At 34.6% G+C, this 24,444-nt stretch overlaps 1 protein-coding gene across 3 annotated transcripts in view; it reads right to left on the reverse strand.

Moving 5' to 3' along the window:
- The window catches only part of SERPINI1 (serpin family I member 1), an 85,542-nt gene that overhangs the window by 59,753 nt on the left and 1,345 nt on the right, over positions 1-24,444 (reverse strand). The window lies entirely within an intron of this gene.

A 24,444-nucleotide genomic window follows, 5' to 3' on the forward strand; every position in this document is an offset into this window, starting at 1 on the left:
AGATTGCTGAGCTGCACCCCAGAAGTGAGTTTGAACTATAATTTAATTGGAAGGGTTATAACTAAGTTTCACCATATGGGGCTGCCAGATGTAATCAAGCAATATAAGTTTGAAGAAGACATTATTGAGTGTGTTGAAGCACATTTTATAAGCAATGAAAGCTATCATTTATGCAACAGAAATTTCTCTAATGTCTTATGAAATTAGGACACCAGCAGACTATACAATGGTTGGAGGGTTAAGGTAGAATGAGCCTACATAGGTCAGATAATAAAGGCACTGCTCATTGCTCCTCCACCCCACCACATTAATCAAATCTTTAACATGGTTTATTAAAGTTTTTTTTTAATTTTTGAGATGGAATCTTTATTGCCCAGGCTGGAGTGCAGCAGCATGATCTCTGCTCACTGCAACCTCCACCTCCTGGGTTCAAGCGATTCTTGTGCCTCAGCCTCCTAAGTTGCCAGGATTACAGGTGTCCACCACCACGCCCGACTAATTTTTTGTATTTTTTTAGTAGATACTGGGTTTTGCCAAATTTGCCAGGCTGGTCTTGAACTCCTGACCTCAGGTGATCCACCCACCTTGGCCTCCCAAAGCACTGGGATTATACATTTGATGATACAATTGGAAAATTGTTACAGTTGGGAATTTAGTTTTATTAACAAAGAATTTGGGCAAAAGCCATTAAATAGAGGCCTATAAAGTTTTTGACCTGGGGACAATGAATAAGTTAACGAAGTAAAATTTCTACCACCAAACTTTTCAGCTCTTCATTCAGACTCTGACCTCAAAGCTGTTGCAACCATGGCTAATCTTGCAATGGATAAACTCATGATAACACCTGCAATCCCAAACGTATTAAATCTATTGTTCAAAAGTCTGAAGGCAGGCTTGGAGCAAAAGCCTGAGTAAACCATTTAAGAGGCACTGTTTCTTCCCCTTCCAGGTTAGGCTGAAAGTTCTTATACAAGCAAAGAGTTCATTTGTTCTAACTGTGCATCAGGAACAGCTGTGGTTGGTACTAGTGTTAAATCTTGTTCAAATACAGATGCTTAAATTCTGCATGCCACTAAAACAATGGCACAAGCTAAAGATCCAAAACTACCCACCCTGCAGAAAATAATCATTTGGTTTTACTCTGCCTGAACTTGCCTGCTTGTTATTTGCAGAACTGTGGTGATGAATCAATTTTTCTATAACATTTCTCCTAAATGTTAACGGCTTACATCTCCCTTGCTGAACTCATCCCTTTTGTAGGCTAATCTGAACATGTTTAAAAGCAATGAAAGAAAGGACAAATTCAGATAATTGGAATTGTGTAATCTTTGGCCAGATTAGATAAATCCAGAGGGCTGTTCCACTTAAACGATCCATACTGTTTAAATAGGTTAAGTGTTGTAGCACAGTTACACACACACACATCCCTCACACAATTTGGAGCTGGGTTCCCAGAACTGAGGAAATTCTTGTCACCAGCTCACCAATTAAAGCTGGGGCAGCACGTTAAACCCAGAGACACAGTTTCAGAGGATTGGAGGTAATACGTATTCCCTGATCAGATGCCTCACCCTGTTGCCCTGGTGCCAGAAGAGCATGCGATCTCAGTTCCCAAGCCACTCAGATATATATTATTTTTTCTTGAAATTAGTTATCCAGCTGGTAGCAGGCACTTCTTTTACCAGAACCACTGCAACTATGGTAGGATCTAATTGGCAACTCAGAGGAATTGATGAGGCAGCATAACTAATTTAAGCTTGTCAGAAGCAGAATTTTAAGCACTATTCCTACTTAGAATGATATTGCTAATTCCTTTCACCTGGCCAACTTCTAATCCTCTTTCAAAGCTCATCTCATTGAAGGTGACCCCCACTATGTTTATATATGCATATATACACACACACACACATACATATATAGTGCTCACTGCAGTGTCTTGACTATAGAAATATCTGTTGGAATTCTACAGAAATATCTGTCTCTTAGAATATGAATAAAAAGAAAACTGGGTTAAGAGTGAGAAGACTTGGACTTGACTTCTAACTCCACTACTCACTCATCTGTGTTATTTATCTTTTACCTTTGCTGGAATTCAGTTTTATTCATTTACTTTTATCTTAGATTCAGGGAGTACCTATGGAGGTTACATGGATATATTGTGTGATGCTGAGTTTTGGACTTCAAGTGAAAATAGTACCCAAATAGTGAGCACTGTATCCAATAGGCAGCTTTTCAACCCTCACCCCCTTTCAACCTCCCAACTTTTGGAGTCCCCAGTGTCTGTTATTCCCATCTTTATGTCCATGGTGCACCCAGTGTTTAGCTCCCACTTATAAGTGAGAATATTTGGTATCTGATTTTCTGAGTTCTTTTACTTAGGATAATGGCCTCCAGCTCCATCCATGTTGCTGCAAAGTATATGATTTCATTCTTTCTTATGGCTGCATAGTATTGCATGGCATAAATAAATAAGTATACACACACATACATCACATTTTCTTTATCCAATGTTGATGGACATTTAGGTTCATTTCATGACTTTGCTATTATGAATAGTGCTGTGATAAACATATGAGTACAGGTTTCTTTGATAAAATGATTTATTTTCCATTGGGTAGTAAAAAAAAAATCTGTAGTCAGATGGTGAGTCAAATGATAGTTCTACTGTTAGGTCTCTGAGAAATCGCTGGCACTCAAAAGTCTATAAAATGGAAACAATATGTCTTCTCTGTCTTTGTAAAGTGGTCATAAGAATGAAATAGTAAAGCCCAGCAATTTCTGAAGAGAGGAAAATGGGATCTAACAGAACGCCTGGCTCCATAATGGGTGACCTTGGGCAAGTCACTGAAACGAATGGCATCTGTTTCCTGTGTCAAGTGTGAATCATAAAAACTTCTGTATCTCTTAAGCTTATTTTATAAAGAGCCATTCAAATATGAGAGTGTTATAACCTTTTTATTTTTAAAACATTTAAAATCTTAATTTGAAATAATTTTAGACTTACAATCAAGTTGAAAAGAAGCAAGAGTTTCCATATATCCTTCATTCAGTTTCTCCATATGTTAATCTTACTTATAACTAATGCATAATCATCCAAACCAGGAAATTTACATAGATACAATGTTATTGCGTAATCTATAGGTTGTTTAAATTTTTTCAATAATGATCTTTTTCTGGCCCTGGATTTTATCTAGGATCCCATATTGTACTGAGTTGCCATGTGTCTTTAGTTTCCTCCAATATGTGAAAAAGTGTCCTGTGGTTGAATACTTTCAGGTTATACAAATGTCCTGTTTCTCATCATACCTTTGAATACTAATTTTAATCTGTTAATGATTATCTGAAACAATTATTAATGCTGTTTTTGACAAATTGTGATTTTTCTATTTCCATCATTCTACATTTGTCAATTGGAATTCTACTATAAGGAATAGTTGTCCCTTTGCTCCCATTTACTTATGTACAGAAATTATTTTTGTGTCAGTAGAGACTCATGGGTATTTATTTTATTCTACAGGCTATAATACATTGCTATCACTACTTATTTTTCAAATTGTCTCAGATTTGTTATGGACTTTTTAGATGGTCCAACTCACATAGATCAATGCCTTGTTAAAAATCAATCCATCTAAAGAAATGCCTGTTTTAAAATGTAGCTTAATTAAAATATAAGCTTAGGCAAGAAAAAATGTGTGGAGTATCAGGGGACCCAGGGTACTGGATCCAGACACCTGCAGTCCAGAATGAAGACAAAAGACTTATAAAGATGCAAGAGACACTCAAAATGGGAATCAGTGTAAAGGAATTAATATTACTTCTTGTTTGTTGCATAGGGATTTGTGTTACATAAGTCAGAATGCTGAATATCCCTGACATTTATACTCTGGCTGGAGATTTGGTTTTCTGGCAATTGGCAAGAAGAACATTTAGAAACATTTATCTTTTTTAAATTTTTATTTATTTTTTGAGATGGAGTCTCACTCTCTTGCCCCAGTTAGAGTGCAGTGGTGTGATCCTGGCTCACTGCAACCTCTGCCTCCTGTGATTCTTCTGCTTCAGCCTCCTGAGTAGCTGGGATTACAGACGTACACCACCAGGCCTGGCTAATTTTTGTATTTTTAGTAGAGATGGGGTTTCGCCAGGTTGGCTTGGCTGGTCTTGAACCCCTAACCTGAAGTGATCCACCTGCCTCAATCTCCCAAAATGCTAGGATTATAGGTGTGAGCCACAGCGCCCAGCCACATTTAGGAACATTTATATCCCTGGTTCATTTGAATATACAGAGGCCAGCAAGGAGTATGATTACAAGTTCAATGACTATATCTAATAGTGTAATACATCGTGTGTGTGTGTGTGTGTGTGAAAGAGAGAGAGAAAGAAAGAGAGATCTCACCAAATCAGGCTCCTTTAAAAATCAGAGCACTTTTTGAAACAGGTAACATTAACTTTCATTATGATTTGTATAAAAGAAATCCCTATGTAACACCAAGAACATATTAATTTCTTTACTTATGTATGTTGATAAAATCATTTGTTAATTAATCAGACAAATTCTTATTTTAAATGTTTAATACATCCCAGCACTGCATAAACACCATGGATATAAGCAACAATTATATACTGTCTTCAGTGACCTTGCAGTTTAGTGTGAGGCCCTTTCAAAAGCCGGTCTTAGAAAAAGCTCTAGGCTTCATCAGTAAAATAGGAGGTTTAGACTTTGATCTTTCAGATTCCTTCCAGCACTAAAGTCATTTGATACTGTGATTAACTAACTTCATTATTTAAAGGTTGCTGTTCAATGTGCCTTTCTCTAAAAATATCCTAATCAGTAATAGATGCATTTTTCTTTCTTTAATAAATCCTTTGTAGCTGTTTTAATACTAACTGAATTTCACAGAACTGATTACCTACAGGCAGAAAACCTCATTTACATAGAGTCACTAATTCTATTTTTCACATGGTGGCTTAAACTTGTGACATAATGGAAGAGTTAGCTGAGATTCAGAATACATTATTTTAAAAGTCTCAGGCAGAATGTTGGTTGCATACTATAGCTACTCAGATATTCTGGCTGTCTTTGGATTAATGGAAATCGAATAACTCATCTAAATAACTGTAGTGGTGGACTAGAAATTGCCTTTATGGCTATGACTGCCATAGTCATTACAAGGGCATATGCTTATCTATATTTAAAAAAAAAGACTTATCTTTTGACTAATGGCCAGACATGTTTATTTGGAAGTTTAATTTGAAAGCAATTTTAGGACTGGGCACCGTGGCTCATGCCTGTAATTCCAGTACTTTGGGAGGCTGAGGTGGATGAATCACTTGAGTCAAGGAGTTCGAGACCAGCCTGAGTAGCATGGTGAAAGTCCATCTGAACTAAAAAACAACAACAAAAAAACTAGCTAGTTGTGGTGGTGCATGTCTGTAGTCCCAGCTACTTGGGAAGCTGAGGTGGGACGATGACCTGAGCCTAAGAGGTCAAGGCTGCAGTGAGCTGAGATCACACCACAGTACTCTAGCCAGGCTGACAGAGTGAGACCCTGTCTCAAAAGAAAGAACAAACAACAACAAAACCCAGCAACACCTACTTATTTAATAGCTAATAATAAAGGCTTTAGGTTTACTCAACTATTTCAGTCGTACTAGAATCTGGGAGATCGCAGAGAAGAAAGTGGAAAACAAATGAAAACAAAGATATTTTTAAAAGACTATGTCGTAATACCAAAGTCACATTTTACATTTATTGCAATTCCAAGTATGAACAGGGAGTGATATTGGCCTGCATTTTACAAGGTTCCAGTACCAACCACAGCACCTTATGGTTTCCTCTCTTGAATTGCTTAACCTAAAATAACAGATCTTTTTACAAAGCATAGCTCTATCACAATGGGCCCTTTTGAGGTACTATGACACTGTAATCTATTTTCTTGAAACAAGAACTGATTTTTACCAGTAAGTTGGTTTTGAAATATTGAATGTACCAGTATCCTTGGTTACTTGCCTACTCCAAATGAGGAGTGAATGTGTGCTGCTGGTGAAAGTCTGAACTGACTTTAAAAGGAGGTCCATTTGGAGTGATCATGATAATGCCATGTGCTTTCTTTCAGAGTTTCTTAATTAGGAAGTGCTTCCAAACCACTGTCCTGAAATAGGTCATGGATTAATATGCATAATTCTTTCCCATACAGTCGAACTTAACAAAATGTAGATGTGGAGTTACATGTTAATACTTACAATGAGAGATATGACCCAGTAACCTGGGTTGTTGTTGACAGACTGGAGTCAAAGTCAAATGTTTTGATCAGACAACAGAACGGTTCATCGAGCTACCTGAGGCTGCAGGAAGGAGCTACCAAAGGTATCTGTGAACAGCAGGAAAGAGAGAAGAGGAGGCCAACTAGGTGGTCAGTTAATAGAGAACAAAAAAGTGCTAGCAGGGATCCAAGAAGCAAGTACCGACTCAGGGTTGGGAAGGACATGGAGAGAAACAGCTTGGACCTGAATTCCACGGTGGACATGCAGACCAGAAAAGATGGAACTCCTGAAGTGGAAGGAAATGAAAGGATTTAGTTGGATCAATCTGGAAACCCTATACCAAGGAAGTCTGAAAATGAGTTCTGCTATAACCAAATAATTCAGGCGTGTTCAGTCAACTTCCCTTCTGGATTATAGCTCTACCAGAAGTTTTCCTTCTAATGGATTTATCTGATTAGTCACACTTCTAATATGTTCCAAGGATATAAAATTCAGATTTTGCACTGTGGATTTCCTTATGGCCAACTCATAAACATTAATCTTATTCTTTGTTGACATTTAAAAAGAATATTCAAATTTGAACAGTGTCCATATACTAAAGAAAGCACAAATTTAAACCCAATCGGTAACTTAAGAAAATATGTGCCATAGAAGTAGGACACTTAAAGTTGCTTAAATATTTTTGTTGGATACACAATCAAAATGCTTGTAAACATTTTAAAATTATAGATCAATAGAGGGCTTTAAGAGACACTTTCATCTATTCCAATTACTGAAGATGCATCTCTGTAGCCCAGGGTCTTGCTGTACATAATGTGTGGTTCAAATGATTGGTGAATTTTCACTTCTTTCTCCTATTTCTGGGATTTGTGACAACCTGTGGTGATTCTAACCCTCATTCCTTTATCCCTCCTGGATTTCATGCCCAATTAACCAGTATAAAAATAAATGCAGAGCTCACAAATTCTTAAACTGGATAAAACAAAGGTAAATGTGGCATAACTGCATCTCTTCCAACCAGTCATGGGGAGTATAAATATTTCCCTTGAAAAAGAAGCTTGAAGTAAGGTTAATACATGATTTTGGAGAATAGGAAATGTTCCTCTCCCAGTTTTAAAAAAACATTAAGGGCTAGCAAATGTCTTTAAAATTAAATCCAAGGTAATATACCCAGAGAGACACCCTATCAAACACACATTCTGATATGTCTCACCAGAAGAGAGACAGTAGCATCACTATATAATTATTTCAGTTTCTTTTTTTAATATATATATACTTTAGCCAGCAACACTGACAGTCTTCTGATATGCAGTTCTATTTTATTAGCTATTGTTCTTGTGACATTGGTTCTAGGCAAGATTTAGACATATTTTTCTTAGTCTTTACCTTAGCACACCTGAGGAATATGATATATTTTTCATCAAAATTAGCCAGTCTGTAGTAGGCAGTGGATATAAAGTACAAGTTTAGGCAGTTTGAAAAAGGCCACAGAGTTAAGTTTAAGGTACCCACTTCGCTGCCCCCTACCCCAATCTTCATGGGGTCCCAAGGCCTCTGAGAATCACTCTTGTAAAAAATGTGGGAATTATGTTTTCAAAAATGCACTAGGGTTTCTGGCATTATTGAGTACTTGCTATATATTAAATGCTGCCTATATTTTATTTGCCCCCCTCATAGTGTCAGGAGAAAGGAACTTTGTGAAAGAGGAAACAGTTCAGTTACTTAACAAATATTTATTAAACACCACTAATTATCAAGCAGTTTTCTGGGCACTGGGAATAGAGCAGTGGCCCGTACACAAAATAGACAAAGTACCTGCTTTGAAAAAGCCTACAATTGAGGGACTCAGAAAAGTCACCAAAAAAGAGAGGGGAGCTGAAACTATATCCATTTCCAAAAGCCCCTCATCGTCACATCCTCCTCCAAACATCTGGCTTTCCTCAAGCATCAACATCCAATATAGATTATGCTTGTCATTTCAGGCAATAGCATCTACTGTGTACTGGGCCCTGGACAAGGAGGTGAAAGCAGCAGACAAGGGCTCTCCCTTTACAGAACTTACATTAAACAAACATAGATGCATTAAAGTTCCTAACTGAAAACTGTGTTAACTGCAATGAAGAAGTAATAGTGTGTCATATAAGAGAATAAGGGGGACCTATTTTAGATTAAGGGGAGGATCAGGGAAGGCCTTTCTAAGCAAGTGTTACTTGACAGTTGAGGATAAATAAGAGTTGAGGGGGGAAGCAATATTCCAGACAGAGGGAATAACATGAAGGCCTGATGGCAGGAAAGAGCTTTGTGATTAAAGAACTGAAATAATACAGTGAACAAAGGGCAAGAAGAGGCTGGCTTAAGGAGGTAGGAGCTGGGATACCTAGGGCCTTGTAAGCAGCAAAGATGTTGCATTGTCTCCTAAAGGCAGTATATTTTATGAAGTTATACAGGACAGAGTATGGGGAATCTAAAGGAGAAGCTTAAGGAGAAATTGGGTGGTTATTGCAACAATTGGGTGAGAGAAGATGGTTGACTACAGGGGTTGCAATGGAGATAGAAAAGGGGTAGTTAGATTACGGATATACTTATTTAAAAGATAACTTGGATAAGACAGAGGTAACAGAAAGGAAGGGTGAATCAAGATTACTCCCAGGCTTAAACTCAGCCAGCTGGGTGGGTGAAGCTGTCCTTCACTAAGATGGAGAAGGTTGGAACAAAAGCAGAGAGGGGTGAGATGGGGACCATAAATTTTGCTTCCGTTAAGTAAATCCTTGGTGCCCATGAGACATCCACTTAGACAGTTAAGAAAGTAGTTAGATAAATAAGGTTAGAATTCAGACAGTAGGTCTGGGTTAGGAGTTAAGAGCACATTTGGATGAGATTTATTGGGGAGTGTGGAAAAGAGAAGGCCTATGGCCAAGCTCTAGGAAACTCAAACACATGCAAGGCGTAGGAGGATGAAGACAGAAAATGACCTTCTGTGAGAGTCCAGGGTCTGGCAAAAAGCAGGGGCACAATGCATATTTATTATAAATATCAAAACAAACTTGTATTTCAGTTTCTGTTGAAAAACATCTTCCTGGTTTGGCATAATACTATACAGGTTGGAATAACTATTGTATTAGGTTGAACCATATGAATTAACTTTTTTTTTGGTAGGTCAAAATAGTCAAATACTGGCAATTTCCCAAAGTTCAACTTCATGGAACACAATTTGAAACAAAATCCATTTATATTGTGGCACAGTATACAGTTTTAAAATGTTGCCATTTCAAACATGAAGAAGATTTTTTCACTAATATTGGAGGCTTCTTTATGATCGTACATACTGGAAAAGATATTAGAACAAATCATACCTTATAATGCTGCATACGACATGCCAATTAGTTTCACCCTGACAGTCGAGCTGACAGCCTGAAAATGCCATTGACAGCCCATCACCATGTTGTCGATAACCTCGACACTATTCTCTGATAAATCTGTATATTTAGCAGAGCAATTTAACACCTCTTGCAATTTACAACATCTCAAATTTTTTATCTGTCTTAAGAAAAATCTCTTATTTCCTACTCCTTTGTATGTGGAGAAAACATTTAAAGGAAGTTATCAGATATGGTTGACTGCTTAATAATTTAATCTCTGCTTGTAGAGACTATGCTTTGAAAAACTATTCTGATACGGTTTGACTTACTTCATGTAATTACAGGTCTACCTCATTTTATGAAGTAGACGTATTACAAAAATTATGTTAATAATTCAATAGCGTATTTTAAATTTACCAAGGGGCTCGTGATTTAAAATTCTGACAAGCTCGGAAGTCTGCAGTTTCTTAGCAGGTAATATGAATGTGTGAATTGGTCTAGTATAATGGAGAACAGTGGAGTCTGAAGAGGGTATTCCTCATCTAAAGAAACTCTTTTTTCCTAATATAATAAACTCTGCAAAACATAATTTAGTCAACACGAGGTGAGACAGAAAGATTTCGGTCTGCCAAGCTGCCAGTTTGAAATGTCTAATTTAAAGTAACCTTGCAGTGAATTTTCTATTCTTTTTTAAAAAACATATATTATTATGCAACATTCTCTAGTTTTTGTCTGAAATTAGTTTTTATATATTGATTTTATTATTTTTATAGGGTTCAGATATGTAATTGTAACTAATTTTTTAATTTTAAGAATGCAAGAGAATTCATAGTTGCAGAATGCAAAGTACAATATAGGATAGACAAATACGTGAAGTAACTGTGGACAATTCCATAGAAATACACAAAGTATTCTGGTTACTTCTGAGATCATGATTATATTGCAGAACTATGTTTTGGCTGGAAATAAATACAAAATAGGTACTATGTGGGAATACCTGAAATAACCTATATAATTTTCTATGCCTCACTTTCCTCATCTATGAAACGAGAGTTATGATAGTACTTGTCTCATAGGATTGTCATAAAAATTAACAGTGAAAATGTATGGATGTAAAGATATGAGTGCTTAGGTCACAGTAAAAAAATTAGTCTCAAAAAGTGAAGTACGTCTGGATTTCCTTCTAGAAAACACCCACTGTCTCCTTAAAACCTTTCATTTTCTTTTCACATACTAATAACAGTCTTCACAAGATACACAAATAAGTATCACGAAACATGATGGTAAACCCATTGCTCCATGTCGCCTTTTCTATTTCATTAATTTCTATATGCAGTCATCTTGTCCTAACTTTGCCATGCTACACTGCATGGCTGAAAAAATATTTCTCGTAGAGCTTGCTAAATTCAACCTGGAAAGAAATGTTATATAATATGTAATTAGCCATTTCATCCACACATCTCTAAAACAGATATTTCAATGCTGTCATTTTAGATATTTGGGTGACATACACATGTAGTAACATCCAGAGAAAAAGAAAAGTTTTGGTTTAATTTCTCTGAAAATAAGTCATCCTGGCTAGGTGCTTTACCAAGAGCTGTGAATTACTTTTTAAGTACCAAAAGTTTTTATTTTACCCATTGAAACTTTAAGAAAATGTATAATTCACTTATTTTTTTCCAGAAAATTGGAAATGTAATAATTCTCTTTCTTATGACTGATGTCATTTTTTAAAAACTTACTGGCTCTGTCCTTCACTCAGCTGATATCTACTGAGCATCACATAGTGCCCCACAGCTCATGTCTCTGCACTTCTCTGAGGTATCAAGACATGAATCCTTCAGGCAACTATGCTTTCTTAGTTTCTTAGCTTTTTTCCTCTCTCATCTTTTGTTTATATTGAGTCACTGTTAATTTGTCTAAACATATAAATAGCATTTAATAGTAAATTAAACAGTTTATTAACAGTAAATAGATTCTGCATAAAGGCTAATGGATGAATAAGGTGAATTTCACAGCAAGGAATTGGGCTGGGTTTGTAAGCTTATTTCCTGCATTCGAGGGTGTGTTACAGTGGAAATTCTGGATCCATTTAATAAATGAGATCTTCCTGTTAAAGATTTTCATTTATAAAAGTCGTTCTACACGGAAGAAAAGAAAACAATTCTTGAAATATAAGTTGGTGCAGTATTACATTTAAAGTGAGTCTGGGTTTATGGTTTTAAGTCATCAGCCTGATAGTCACGATTGTCTTGTATGAAATAGCAATTACTGTACTGTAGCTCGTCATATATGGTTAATGGTCCTCAGTGATGGATTATTCATACCAGGTAGCTAGCTGAATATTATGTTTTTATGATGGTAAAAAGCATAGTTGTCTTCATATGTTTTGTGGAGGTTAAGACGGAGTCAAACCAAAAAATAAAATTTCCCCATTAGGGTAAGGTAAGACAAAAAAGGAACGCTGTATGAGAGTAAACTAGAGCAATGAAAACAAATAAAAATTTAAGACACAGAAGAGAGGGAATGAGATTCCATATTTTAATGAAAGTTGACTTCCTTAATCATAAAAGCAAGGAGATAATTTCAAAATAGTGATATATCAATATCTCGGTGAGTCATTTTTAGTAATATGAAGCAAACTGAATGAAGATGAATACAATCCTTTTAAAGATTTAAATGTTTTGTGTTTTCAGCTGATTTATAATGGTTACATTTTGAATTACTACATTTTTTCTTTCTTTTTTTGCTGCTTGACTCAAAACTTTCTTAGTTCTTCTTATCAGTTTCTGCCTTATTCCAAATGAGTGGTAACAAATCCAAATGGAGGCTGGGAAAATGACCAAAATGAGCTCAGTGTAAGATAATAGAGCATGGTAGTGACTGTGGACAACTGGCAGTTAGATACAATAGACACACACACACTCTAAACACACACACACTCTGGTATTTAGATACAACAGACACACACACACACACTCACCTGTGGGCTGACTGCTGACCTATTTTGTAATTCCTGAGCTAATTCAGAAACAAAACTAGTTGATTTTGTACTCAAATTCCCTCAAATCTGTATCATCAATGCTACTACCTCTGAGATACTGTCGTTTCTGCTTCTTCCAAATCCATTTTTATCCCTTCCTTATTCTTAATTTTGTATGACTATTTACTTTCTCCCTCTTGAATCAAGATCTGGCACCTAGGCCATGTTTACAGTTCATTTTCAGACTGATTTTCCTATGTTAGTTCTACGTGACTGACACACATAGGCTCATGGCTATTAGGTCTTCACTATGTATTATACCTTTATCAATATAAACTACAATCCTTGACCTTAAAGGCCTTGAATTCTGTCTTGTCTTATACAAATATACCTACTTTATATTTTAAAACTTATTTTGTCTATTATTGCTTTATCATCCTTTTACTTTAAATGGGTACTCTTTTGCTTAACTTTATCTTTTAAACGTTAAATTGTTTGACTTTTTTTTCCCACCCAGTATGACAGATTTTGTTTTATTAATGGACTAAAGCTGTTGATAATTGTAATATACTTGTTTAGTATTTGTCATTCTATTTTAAAGTTCTAGTTTATCCTTTTTTGTTTTGATCACATTTCTTTTTTTGTTCTTAAATATTATATTTTCTATGAATGAAGTATAAAATAAAAGAAGTCTTATGACAAGCTGATATTTCCACCTCTTTTATTTTTATTTGCTTGGAGTTGCTTTAGCTTTTTCCCTGCCTTCATTTTGAAATTTAAAAAACAAAACAAAACAAAAAAAACTTTAACAAGGTATGGCTAGGTCTTAGTTTATCTTCACTAATTTTGGTGGTGTCCTGTGAGGCCATGTGATGTAAAAATAAAATTTTTTTCTACATTTCTTTTTATCTGCTAGTCTGGGTTCCTCATAATTCAATCTTCTATAACTCTTCCCTATTTTAAAAAATCTTTTAAAATTATATTCCCTTAAAAACAGGTTTATTGAAATATAGTTCACATACCATAAAATTTATCCCTTCAAAGTGTATAATCTAGTGGTTTTTAATACATTGACCATTTCATTACCCCAGAAAGAAACCCCATAACCATATGCAGTCACTTCCGTTTGTCCGTTACTGGTAATCTACTTTGTGTCTTTATGGATTTGCCTATTCTAGATATTTCACATAAAATGTGGCCTGTTTTGTCAGGTGTTTGTGCTTAGTATGCTTTCAAGGGTCATCCATGTTGTAGTATCAGTACCTCATTCCTTTTAATGGTCAAATAATATTCTACTGTATGGCTATACATTGTGTTTCTCCATTCTTCAACTGATGGACATTGGATTGGTTCCACTTTTAAAATAATGCTCCTATAACACTTTATAAAAGAAGACATACATGAGGCCAACAAACATATGAAAAAATGCTCATCATCACTGGTCATTAAAGAAATGCAAATCAAAACTACATTGAGATACCATCTCACACCAGTTAGGATGGCGATCATTAAAAAATCTGGAGACAACAGATGCTGGAGAGGATGTGGAGAAACAGGAACATTTTTACACTGCTGGTGGGAGTGTAAATTAGTTCAACCATTGTGGAAGACAGTGTAGCGATTTCTCAAGGACCTAGAAATAAAAATTCCATTTGACCCAGCAATCATACCCAGGATATATATATATATATATATGCTGGGTATATATCCAAAGGACTATAAATCATTCTACTATAAGGACACATGCACACAAATGTTCATTGCAGCACTGTTTACAATAGCAAAGACCTGGAATCAACCCAAATGCCCAGCAATGATAGACTGGACAGGGAAAATGTGGCACATATAAACCATGGAATATTATGCAGCCATCAAAAACGATGAGTTCATGTCCTTTGTAGGGACATGGATGAACCTGGAGAACATCATTCTCAGCAAACTGACACAAGAACAGAAAATGAAATACCACGTTCTCACTCATAGGCGGGTGTTGAACAATGAGAACACATGGACACAGGGAGGGGAGCTCTACACACTGGGGTCTGTTGGGGGGAATAGAGGAGGGACAGCAGGGGGTGGGGATTTGGGGAGAGATAGCATGGGGAGAAATGCCAGATATAGGTGAAGGGGAGGAAGGCAGCAAATCACACTGCCACGTGTGTACCTATGCAACTATCTTGCATGTTCTTCACATGTACTCCAAAACCTAAAATGCAATAAAAAAAAATTAAAAAATGCTCCTATAAACAGCTATGTATGTTTTTGTGTAGATAAATATTTTTCAACTCTTTTCAGCATATACCTACAGTGGAATTGCTACGTCATATGCTAACTCTGTGGCTAATAATTTGAAGAATGGTCACACAGTTTTCCAAAGTGGCAGTATCATTTTACAATATCACCAAAACTTTGAGCGTTCATGTACCTCCATATCCTCACAAGTACTTTTTGTTATAGGTGTCTGTCTCTTTGATTTTAGCCATCCTAGTTTGTGTGTAGGCTCATTGTGGTTTTGATTTTGCATTTACCTAGTGTTGAATAATGCTCTGTATCTTTTCATGTGCTTACTGGACATTTTTATATCTTGTTTGGAGGAAGAAATGTCTATTCATATCCTTTGCCTAATTTTAATTGGGGTATTTGTCTTTTTATTGTTGAATTATGCTATTTATGAACTTTGCATATAAGGTTCTTCTCAAATATCTGATTTGCAAATATTTTCTCCCATTATGTGGCTTACCTTTTCTATTCTTGTGTCCTATGAAACACAAAAGTTTTAAGTTTGATGAAGTCTAATTTGTTTTTATTATGTCTCTTGTGCTTTTGGTGTCATATCTAAGAAACTACTGCATAATTCATGGTAATAATGTACTCCAGGTTTTAAGAGTTTTATGGTTATAGCTCTTACATTTAGGCCTGTAATCCATTTTAAGTAACATTTCTGTATATGGTGTGAAGTAGAGTTCAATTTTATTTTTTTTTCCATGTGGATATCCGGTTGTCTAGATATCATATATTGAGGCTTATCCTTCCCCATTAAACTGTCTCAGCATCCTGCTGAAAAGCAATTAACTGAAAATGTAAAGAATTATTTTTTGACTCTGAATTCTATTCTACGGACACATATATGTCTGGGTTCCAAGATCAACTTGTCAATTGCTGTAAAAAAGGTGGCTGACATTTGGATTCCTTGAATCTGCATGTTAAAGAATACTGTCAGCCTAACAATATTAAGTATTTTAACTCATGAACATGAGATGCCTCTCAATTTATTTAGGTCTTCTTTAATTTCTTTCAGTGATGTTTTCTACATCATTTGGTGTTTTTGTTGTAAAATTCTTGTGCTTTTGTTAAATTTATTCCTTAATATTTTGTCTTTTTGATGCTGTTTTAAGTGAATCTTAAAATTTTGATTCTGGATGTTCACTGTTAGTGTATAAAAATACAATTAATTTCTTTTTATTGATCTGACATCCTGCAACCTTGCTGAACTTGTTTATTAGTTCTAATAGTTTTTCATGTGGATTCCTTATGATTTTCTATACATAAGACCATTTCATTTGTGAAATTTACTTCTTCCTTTCCAGTATGGGGAAGCTTTTTATTTCTTTTTCTTGCCTAATTGGCCTGGCTAGAACCTTCAATACAGTGTTGAATAAAAGTGTGAGGGCTGACATCCTTGACTTATTCCTGATCTTCAAGGGAAATAGTCAAGACTTTCATTATTAAATATGTTAGCTGTTTTTTTTTTAATTATTTGTTTTTTTTGTAGATGTACTTACCCAGGTGAGGAAGTTCCTTTTTATTCCTAGGTTGTTAAATGTTTTTATCATTAAAGTGTGTTAATTTCTGTCAAATATTTTTCTTCTTCAATTGAGATAATTATGTGTCTTTTATTTTATTGATATGGTATATTACACTAATTGATTTTCATGTTAAACTAACCTTTAATTCTGGAATAAATCCTACTGGATCATGGTATATAATTCTTTTGTTGCCCAGACTGGGTTGCTAGTATTTTGTTGAGCATTTTTTAGTCTATAGTTGAATTTTCTATTTCTGAAGTTGCTTTCAGTAGTTTGTGTCTTTCTAGCAATTTGTTCATCTAGGTTATCTAATCTTTTGCCATATAACTGTTCATAGTATTCCCCAATAATACTTTTATTTCTGTAAGATTAGTAGTGATGTTCTCTCGTTATTATATTCACCTTTAAATATCATTTTCTTCTAAATTCTAAGACAGTAGCTTAGAAAACACTGACTGGCCTGGCTTCCTTCAATACTCAATAGGCTATTCAGTCTTAATTAATTGTATTTTAAAGTGTGGCATTACTTTTTCCACACACTTAGGTTGTTTGGCTCTTACATGAATTTTACTGTCCCAGTACAATATTCTGTGCAACTCTTCTAAATGTCTCACAATTAGATGATACCCTTCCTACTTTCCTGAACATTATTTTAGGGGCTGAAGGGGAGTTAAAATTAGAGCTTCAAATCCCTATTTGAGTAAAAAAAGTTATAGTTCATTTAAAAAATAAATTGTGATAAAACCTAACATTTAATAAAATAACATTTAATGAGCATTTACTACATGCCAGGTACTGTGAAGTGCACTCTATGTAAAATCTCATGATATCAACATAAACAAACTTTGAGAAAAGTTACATATTGCAGAACCAAGGTTCAGTGAGATTAAGTAACATACCCAGTATCATATAGCTAGTGATTATGGAACAAAAATTTGAACCCAGTTTTGTCTGACTGTAGAGCTGACATTCTTAACCAGTGGTTGGCAAACTTTTTAAAAAGGGCCAGATAGAAAATATTTTAGTATTGTGGGTCACATGTCTTTATTGCATTGACTCAACTCTGCTGTTGCACTGATAAAGCAGCCTTACCAATATGTAAATGAATATGCATGGTTGTATTTCAATAAAACTTTATTTATAAAGCAAGGTAGTATGACTGCAGGCCCTAGCTTGCCACCCCCTCAATTAATCGACATATCAGCTGCCCTAATTCTTCCTCAAAGCCCTTCCTGATTACCACATAGATCAAATTTCTTCTGCTTCTGGTTTTCCACCATAGTAACTGTTGTAATATCATAGCCTTAAGTCATATATCCTTGTTTTAATGTAAATGTGTCTTCCAATGCCTTCTTTAATGAACTATATTGACAAAAGACTATGCCAAACAGTAAGTAACTTTATCTATTTTGTTATATCTCCCTAGAGGATCCAAACCCATACTAGAGATTCTCTGTAGGAGAGTTTAGAAATTTACATGTGATGGTAATCTGGAAAGCTTGACCCCAATAAAGCCATTCACCTAAGGTAAGATAATAGAAATGTAAAAATTAGACAGTAAAAATTTTGATACAGAAATGCAAAGACAACTACAAATTTGCCAAGGTTCTACAGTCAATGTCTTTGATTATGAGAGTTTTATAGGCAGAGAAAAAAATTAATGTACTTATTTACATTTTCTCAATTTCAGTTTTCTCCTCAGACTTTTGTATCTCAAGGAATCATAATCGCCAAACCGTAAGTATCAAAGTGTCACTGTATGAATGAGTAATAATTTAGGTAATAATCACTCTATAGATGTTCAAATTTTTCACATCTTTGAAATGGATAATAACACCACTGTCTAGGGTAACAAATTTTTAGAGTAAGCTCTCTTCTAGGGAATAATGGCTTATTTTGCTTTCTCAGGCAGCTAAGAAAATCTCCGTAAAAGAGCTCCTAATATTCAATTTCTCTTTTATTTGCATTATACCCACATTTTTAAATACAGTCTATATGGAGAGATTATGGAATACTTTTAGATTTAAAGCAGACTTATTATAGAACCATTAAGTTTTTACAAAAAAGTGTTTGTAATGCAAAGTACAGGAAGAATATTAGATGCAATATTAGCTAGATGGCCTTTTAACTGGAGATACCATCAGTTTCTGAGGAATGCCTTTGCTCAAGGATTTAAAATTTGGAAATCACTGAAGTGAATATGTGGTGTGGAAGGTTAGAGTTGTTACATTTCACACACACACACAAAATGGCACAAAGTTGAGAAGAATGAAAATTTAAAATAAACATGGTTTTGGTCATCAGACTATGGCTGAAACTATTGATAGTTACCCAAAAGTCACTCTCAAATCTTTTTGTTCCTCTGCTCCACTGCAACCGAAGCCAAAAGTCTTCAATATCTCAACTTCTATTAAAGCTAGGACAGCACATGACATGAGCCAGTTAGTGCACAGTGGACATTTTCTGGGGACCTTTGGGAAAGCTGTTATTTCCTGATTAAAAGAAAAAGACTCAACAGGCACAACTGTACCTCATTCTTCCTTCTTTGAATGAGAGTGTAATATCTGGATCAGCAGAGGCATTTTTCTTACAAAAAGCACAAGAGAAATCACAAGGACAAAACCCTGACAACATCGAGGCTATAAACAGAAAGCAAACAACTACTCTCCTCAGACCTCTTGTTCTGGAAAAATACATCCCTATTGTTTAATGTCATTGTGCACAAAACTTGTAGCTGAATGTGCTTCTAGTTGATCTTTACTTTAAAATTATTTTTCAAATTGTTAATCACTTTTGGGCCACAGAATCTAAGGACAAATTGGCTTTTAAGATAATCCTGGTTAAGATTTCTTTCTTTCAAAATGTTCAATTTTATATCACTAATTATTAATTAAATCTGCTATTATATTAAGTAGCTATTATTTAAGCCTTTTAAGTTACAGGCATTTTTTATTTTCATTCTTTTTTATTAATTTATCTTTTAAATTTTAAGGCTTTCTTATCTAGATACCTAGTTATTTGCATTTTAAAAGAATATTATCAGAAACTTTGAAATACAAAAAAAAACTTGGTTGCCTTAGATTTAGTTAATATACCTCGTGCTCAAAATCTCATAACTTTTAAAAAATTTCCTAATTTACCAAAGCCAAAAATTATTCTATTGTTACATAGCTGTGAGAATATTGGTATTATGTAATTTTATCTGGTATTATAATGTCAAAGGATATAAGATGTAAGATACTATTTAACCTGCCACAGACATCAAATAAAGAATTTTAACATCTGTAAGCAATTTAGGAGACTAGGTACAGGTTTCTTAACTGGAAGGTTGAATATATCTCAAAAACACTAATTGCTTCAGTGATTCAAATTGCTTCGTGAAGTACACTACAATTAAATGCTCCAATAACTGATTTAACTCAAGTAAAGGCAAAAATTATACACCATAATATGGTATCTAAAGCATACTACTAACAAGTATAAAAACAATAAAATTAGCTAGCTCTTCAAGTTAGATCAGATTAAAAGACCTCAAATAAAGTAACAAAATTTAGGTTATCAAGAAAATGACAGAAGCAATTCAATGTGGGTAAATTATCAGAAATGTTTCAGTGGGCTCTTTGGGGTCTGTCCAAGGAAAGCCAAAATGCTAGGAGAAAATGGACCACAAGTTGATAGGTATTCACTGAGTTGCCTGGCTGTGCTATAGAAAGCACTTTGTGACATCTGAGATACTCTTACTGAGACATACCCGGGAAAAACAATACAGTTTAACAAATTAAGTTATTAAATGAAAAACAAATTCATCTGTTTTCCTTCCCACATTAAGTAAGAGCTGTGAGGAGCTCAGAAGTCTCCTTTCTTAGGCAGAACCAGAAGGAGTCCTCAAAGCAGTGGCTGAAGCTGGAGGTACCCTGTACGCTTCGGCCACTAAGCTATATTCAGAAGGCCAACACTGAGCACTATCAATGTCAAGTCTCAAAATCCATCCCTTCCCCATGATGGCTCAGAGATGACAAATAGCTGTATAATTCAGGTACAATGTAAGCTTTACGAAGGCCTCCCACTGCAACAGTTTCACTGAAAATAGAACACTTAAGGCCAATTAAACTTTAGTTAAGATAAGGCCTCATATTACAATTTATCTATTTATTTTTTCTATTTGTTAAGAAAAGAAGTAATAGAAATCATGTGTAGGGGAGGGGAGGGATTACATAAAAGTACGTCTTTAAATCAGCAGAGTTCTAGAGGCAAAGAGAGAAAAGGACCACACAAACTCTAAATAGCATCTAATGAATAAATTCATGTCTAAAGCTTGCGCCCATGCATACACACACAAGTAAGTTTGCAGTTAATAACAAAATTTGTTCTACTCATTTAGAAATCCAACAAAAGATAGCAATATTTATATTTAGCTGTAATGTAAGCAACTGTTGTTGGCAGACGACTGAATTTGGTACTAAAACAGATGTCTAAGAAAAATTCATTTTTCTAGTTGTATTTGTTTGCAAAATGATGTTTCATTATAGACTGCCAAATAGTTATCCAAACTGTTACTTACCAAGTATGAACTATGTAAAAAGATTATCAAAATGAATACAAAGGTCAATGAAACTCAGTGTTAGCTCTAAAGATACTAAATATCTGGTGAGAAAGATGGTATGAACTAAGTTTACAGAAAGCACAGTGCTAATCATTAAGAATAGTGTCAGCAGGGCACAGTGGTTCACACCTGTAATCCCAACTCTTGGGGAGACCAAGGTGAGAGGACTGAGGTCAAAAGTTTGAGAGCAACCTAGACAACATAGCGAGACTTTCATCTCTATAAAAAATTGAAATTAGTTGAGCATGGTGGTTCTAGCCTACAGTCCTAGCTACTGGAGAGTCTAAGGTGTGAGGAGTGCTTGAGCTCAGGAGTTCAAGGTTACAGTGAACTATGATCAGGTCACTACACTCCAGTCTAGGCTACAGAGTCAGACCCTGTCTCCAAAAAAAAAAAAAAAAAAAAAAAAGGAAGATTAATGATTTATATCCATCAACTCAAAGGTAAAAGTAAACAGAAAACAGTTAAATATTTGCTATAATTAATTTTACTATTAAAAAACTATATACAATTAACTAGCTGTATAGGTCTTCTAATAATCAAGTAAAAATTACATTGGATTCTTAATTCTACCACCAATCAGATTAACTTGTTTCTAGAAGGTTAAATGCAAAAAAAAAGAAAGAAAGAAAAAACAACAAATGCCTACCTCCACACACATGCTCAAACAAAATCAGTTTACTTCCTTTTTTTTTTTTGGAAAGAAATAGTTACAAAAACAGAAGAGCAAATTTGGTTTTTATACAATGAAACATGCTTTCTACAGATAAGCTTCAACAAAGGTATAACTCTAGGGCCTTGAGGTTAAATGATGGTGAGCCCTAGGTTTTCCTGTCTGTGAAATTCAGACCTTAAGTGGCACCAGTTGGAGACTCCTTTACCCTCGCCTATGTATCTTATCTCTGGGACGAATTTAGAAATGTTGGCACCCAAATTTGTAATATCTTTGCAGCCCACACAGTGTGAATCTAATTGTGCACAATCAACACTTTTGCAAAGGCAAACTAGCATAAAGACATTTTCAGAAGGACTACTGTATAAGCAAACATTCTGTGTGGTCAACTGACTTTGTCTATCAAAGTGCAAACTGTCTCAGTGTGTGCATTATAGAAGTACTGTCCAATGTCCAATGGTTCTAATTCAGTAATTGGTTACTCAATTTCTTTATGCTGAATATGACATAAGGTGCTCAAGACTAACAGGAGATAGTAAAGAAGTATATGGTCTCTAAGAGTTAATAATGTAGTTACTTAAAACACACTTTCCAAATTTTAAGGACTAAAATTTTAAATTTAGTCCGTATATTGTAAGATTAAAAAATAATAATAAAAATAAAACAACAAAAAATCTATCCCTTATTTGTGTATGTTAATTCTGATCCCAAAAGCAGTGTTTAACCTTTGAAATTTGCTTAATTAAAGAAATAGGCTCTTCTTTATCTTAGTGCCTGGTTCAAGTACCATTATTATTTTAAAGGGGGAAAACACCATTTTAGGATTTTAATTTTTGATATTTTGTCCAAATAAGGTTTCACTTAGAAGTGAATGTATAAATATAAGGTTTTGTATGCTTTAATAATTCATGAATATTCAAAGTCTAATGAATACCAGTTTGATTCCAGCTAAAATGGCAATTGACTGGAATCAGACTGGTATTCATCAGATTTTGAATATTCATGGATTATAAAAACAGAAAAAAGGAAGGTTAATTATCTAAAATTTATTCCAGCAAAAACTACCATTTTTAACTGGAGTCAGACTGGCATTCATTAGATTTTAAATATTCAATTATACTTAGAAAAGTAATGTATCCTAGTATGAATACAGGCCTCTAGAAATTAATGACTGGGGAAGAAAAGGCCATAGAATCATAGATTACAAGAATTTAACAAAAAATATAAAATATGTTTTTCTCTTTTGCTAAAGGTGTGTTTCTCAAATAGTTTTCTTTATATGTATTCCCCTGTCTCCTTCTTCACCAACACCATTTGATCTTGAACCTTTAATTCTTGCTCTTTTGTGCTGCATGCATCAGTGAAACCTCCTCCTCCTGTTAAAGAGAAATCCACACTAGCTTATTTTTACTCAATAGGCTTAGAATTAGAATTCTACAGAAAAGACCAAAGAATATTGAAATTTGAAATTAATCAAGGTTTTTGGCTAAACAACAATCATCTCCAGAGCAATTTCCATTCAAGAGAGACATTATGCACTCTGTTGCTTTTCCTTTCTCATCATATATATTCAGTGATAGCCATACACAAATAATGAAAATAAAGAGCAGAGTAAGTAATATGCTTATAACACAGGTAGCATTTTACATAGAATTATAAACTGCCATATAATGAACATTTTCAACACCAATCAAGAAAAATCTTTAGATTACCTGAGATTGAATGTGACTATCAACTAATGAATCAAAAGTTCAAGGTAAAAAATAAATGCCATATATTGCCAATGATATTCTCTCATTTAAAAACATGGTCTTCTTTTTTTCAAATGATATTGAAACCCATCTCTTTTATTGACACAGTAAAAAGAACCCAAATCTTGGAAGTAGATGAAAAAATCAGTATTTTAATACCACAAACTCATTCATTCCTAATGAGATTCTAGTCTTTACCACACTTCAGAGCAGAAGACCTATAAAGAGCTGGGATACAAAGTACATCTTAATTTCAACTGTTTAGCTATTTATCTTCTAACCATGTGCTTGCTTATTAACTGTTTCCCAGTAAAACTCTTTCAAACAGATCTTTTAATAAAGGCTCTGAAAAAATTTCATTGCTAGTATTATAATTATTACATAGGGGAAATAACCCAGTGACAACAAGTATTCAATTTTACAAAATGAATTAGTAGGGTCTGAGAAAGAATCTAAGACTGATTCAAGACAATCCCTTTAATCACAAATAACCAGGGCAAACACAGTCTTTTCCAGGTGTCATCCTAATACCCACTTTTTTTTAACCCCAAAAATCATTTTCACAAGGCCACATCAGCTATGTGAATTAACAGATTCTCCAGTGCTGTAGCAAAGATAAAACCTGATCCTTAACAGTGGTTAAGTTTAGCAGCTACTGCTGCTTTTTCCTTCTTCTAAGCAAAAAAAGGTTGCTTTTTTTTTTTTTTTTTCCTGTTTTTGATACTTAGCTGATCTGCTTAGGGGTAATAAAAAAAGCAGCTGTTTTCCTAAGATCTATCTGTCTATATATTTCTATGGTATGTGAGAGTGCGGGAGGGAAGAGTATATACACTAGGTTATACACTAAGTCACTTAGGCTTATCGGTAGTAGCACTCAGTAGGACTGAACTTTAAGCTGGGAAGAGAATTCATTTGAGCCATTTCTTTTCAAAAAGAAATTTGGAATGCATTACAAAAATAACATTTAAAATCTTGAGAACTCAGGAAAGCATAGAAACAGGAGAAAAC

The sequence above is a fragment of the Callithrix jacchus genome, chromosome 17, assembly GCF_049354715.1.
Source record: "Callithrix jacchus isolate 240 chromosome 17, calJac240_pri, whole genome shotgun sequence".
In the NCBI taxonomy this organism is placed as follows: Eukaryota; Metazoa; Chordata; class Mammalia; order Primates; family Cebidae; genus Callithrix; species Callithrix jacchus.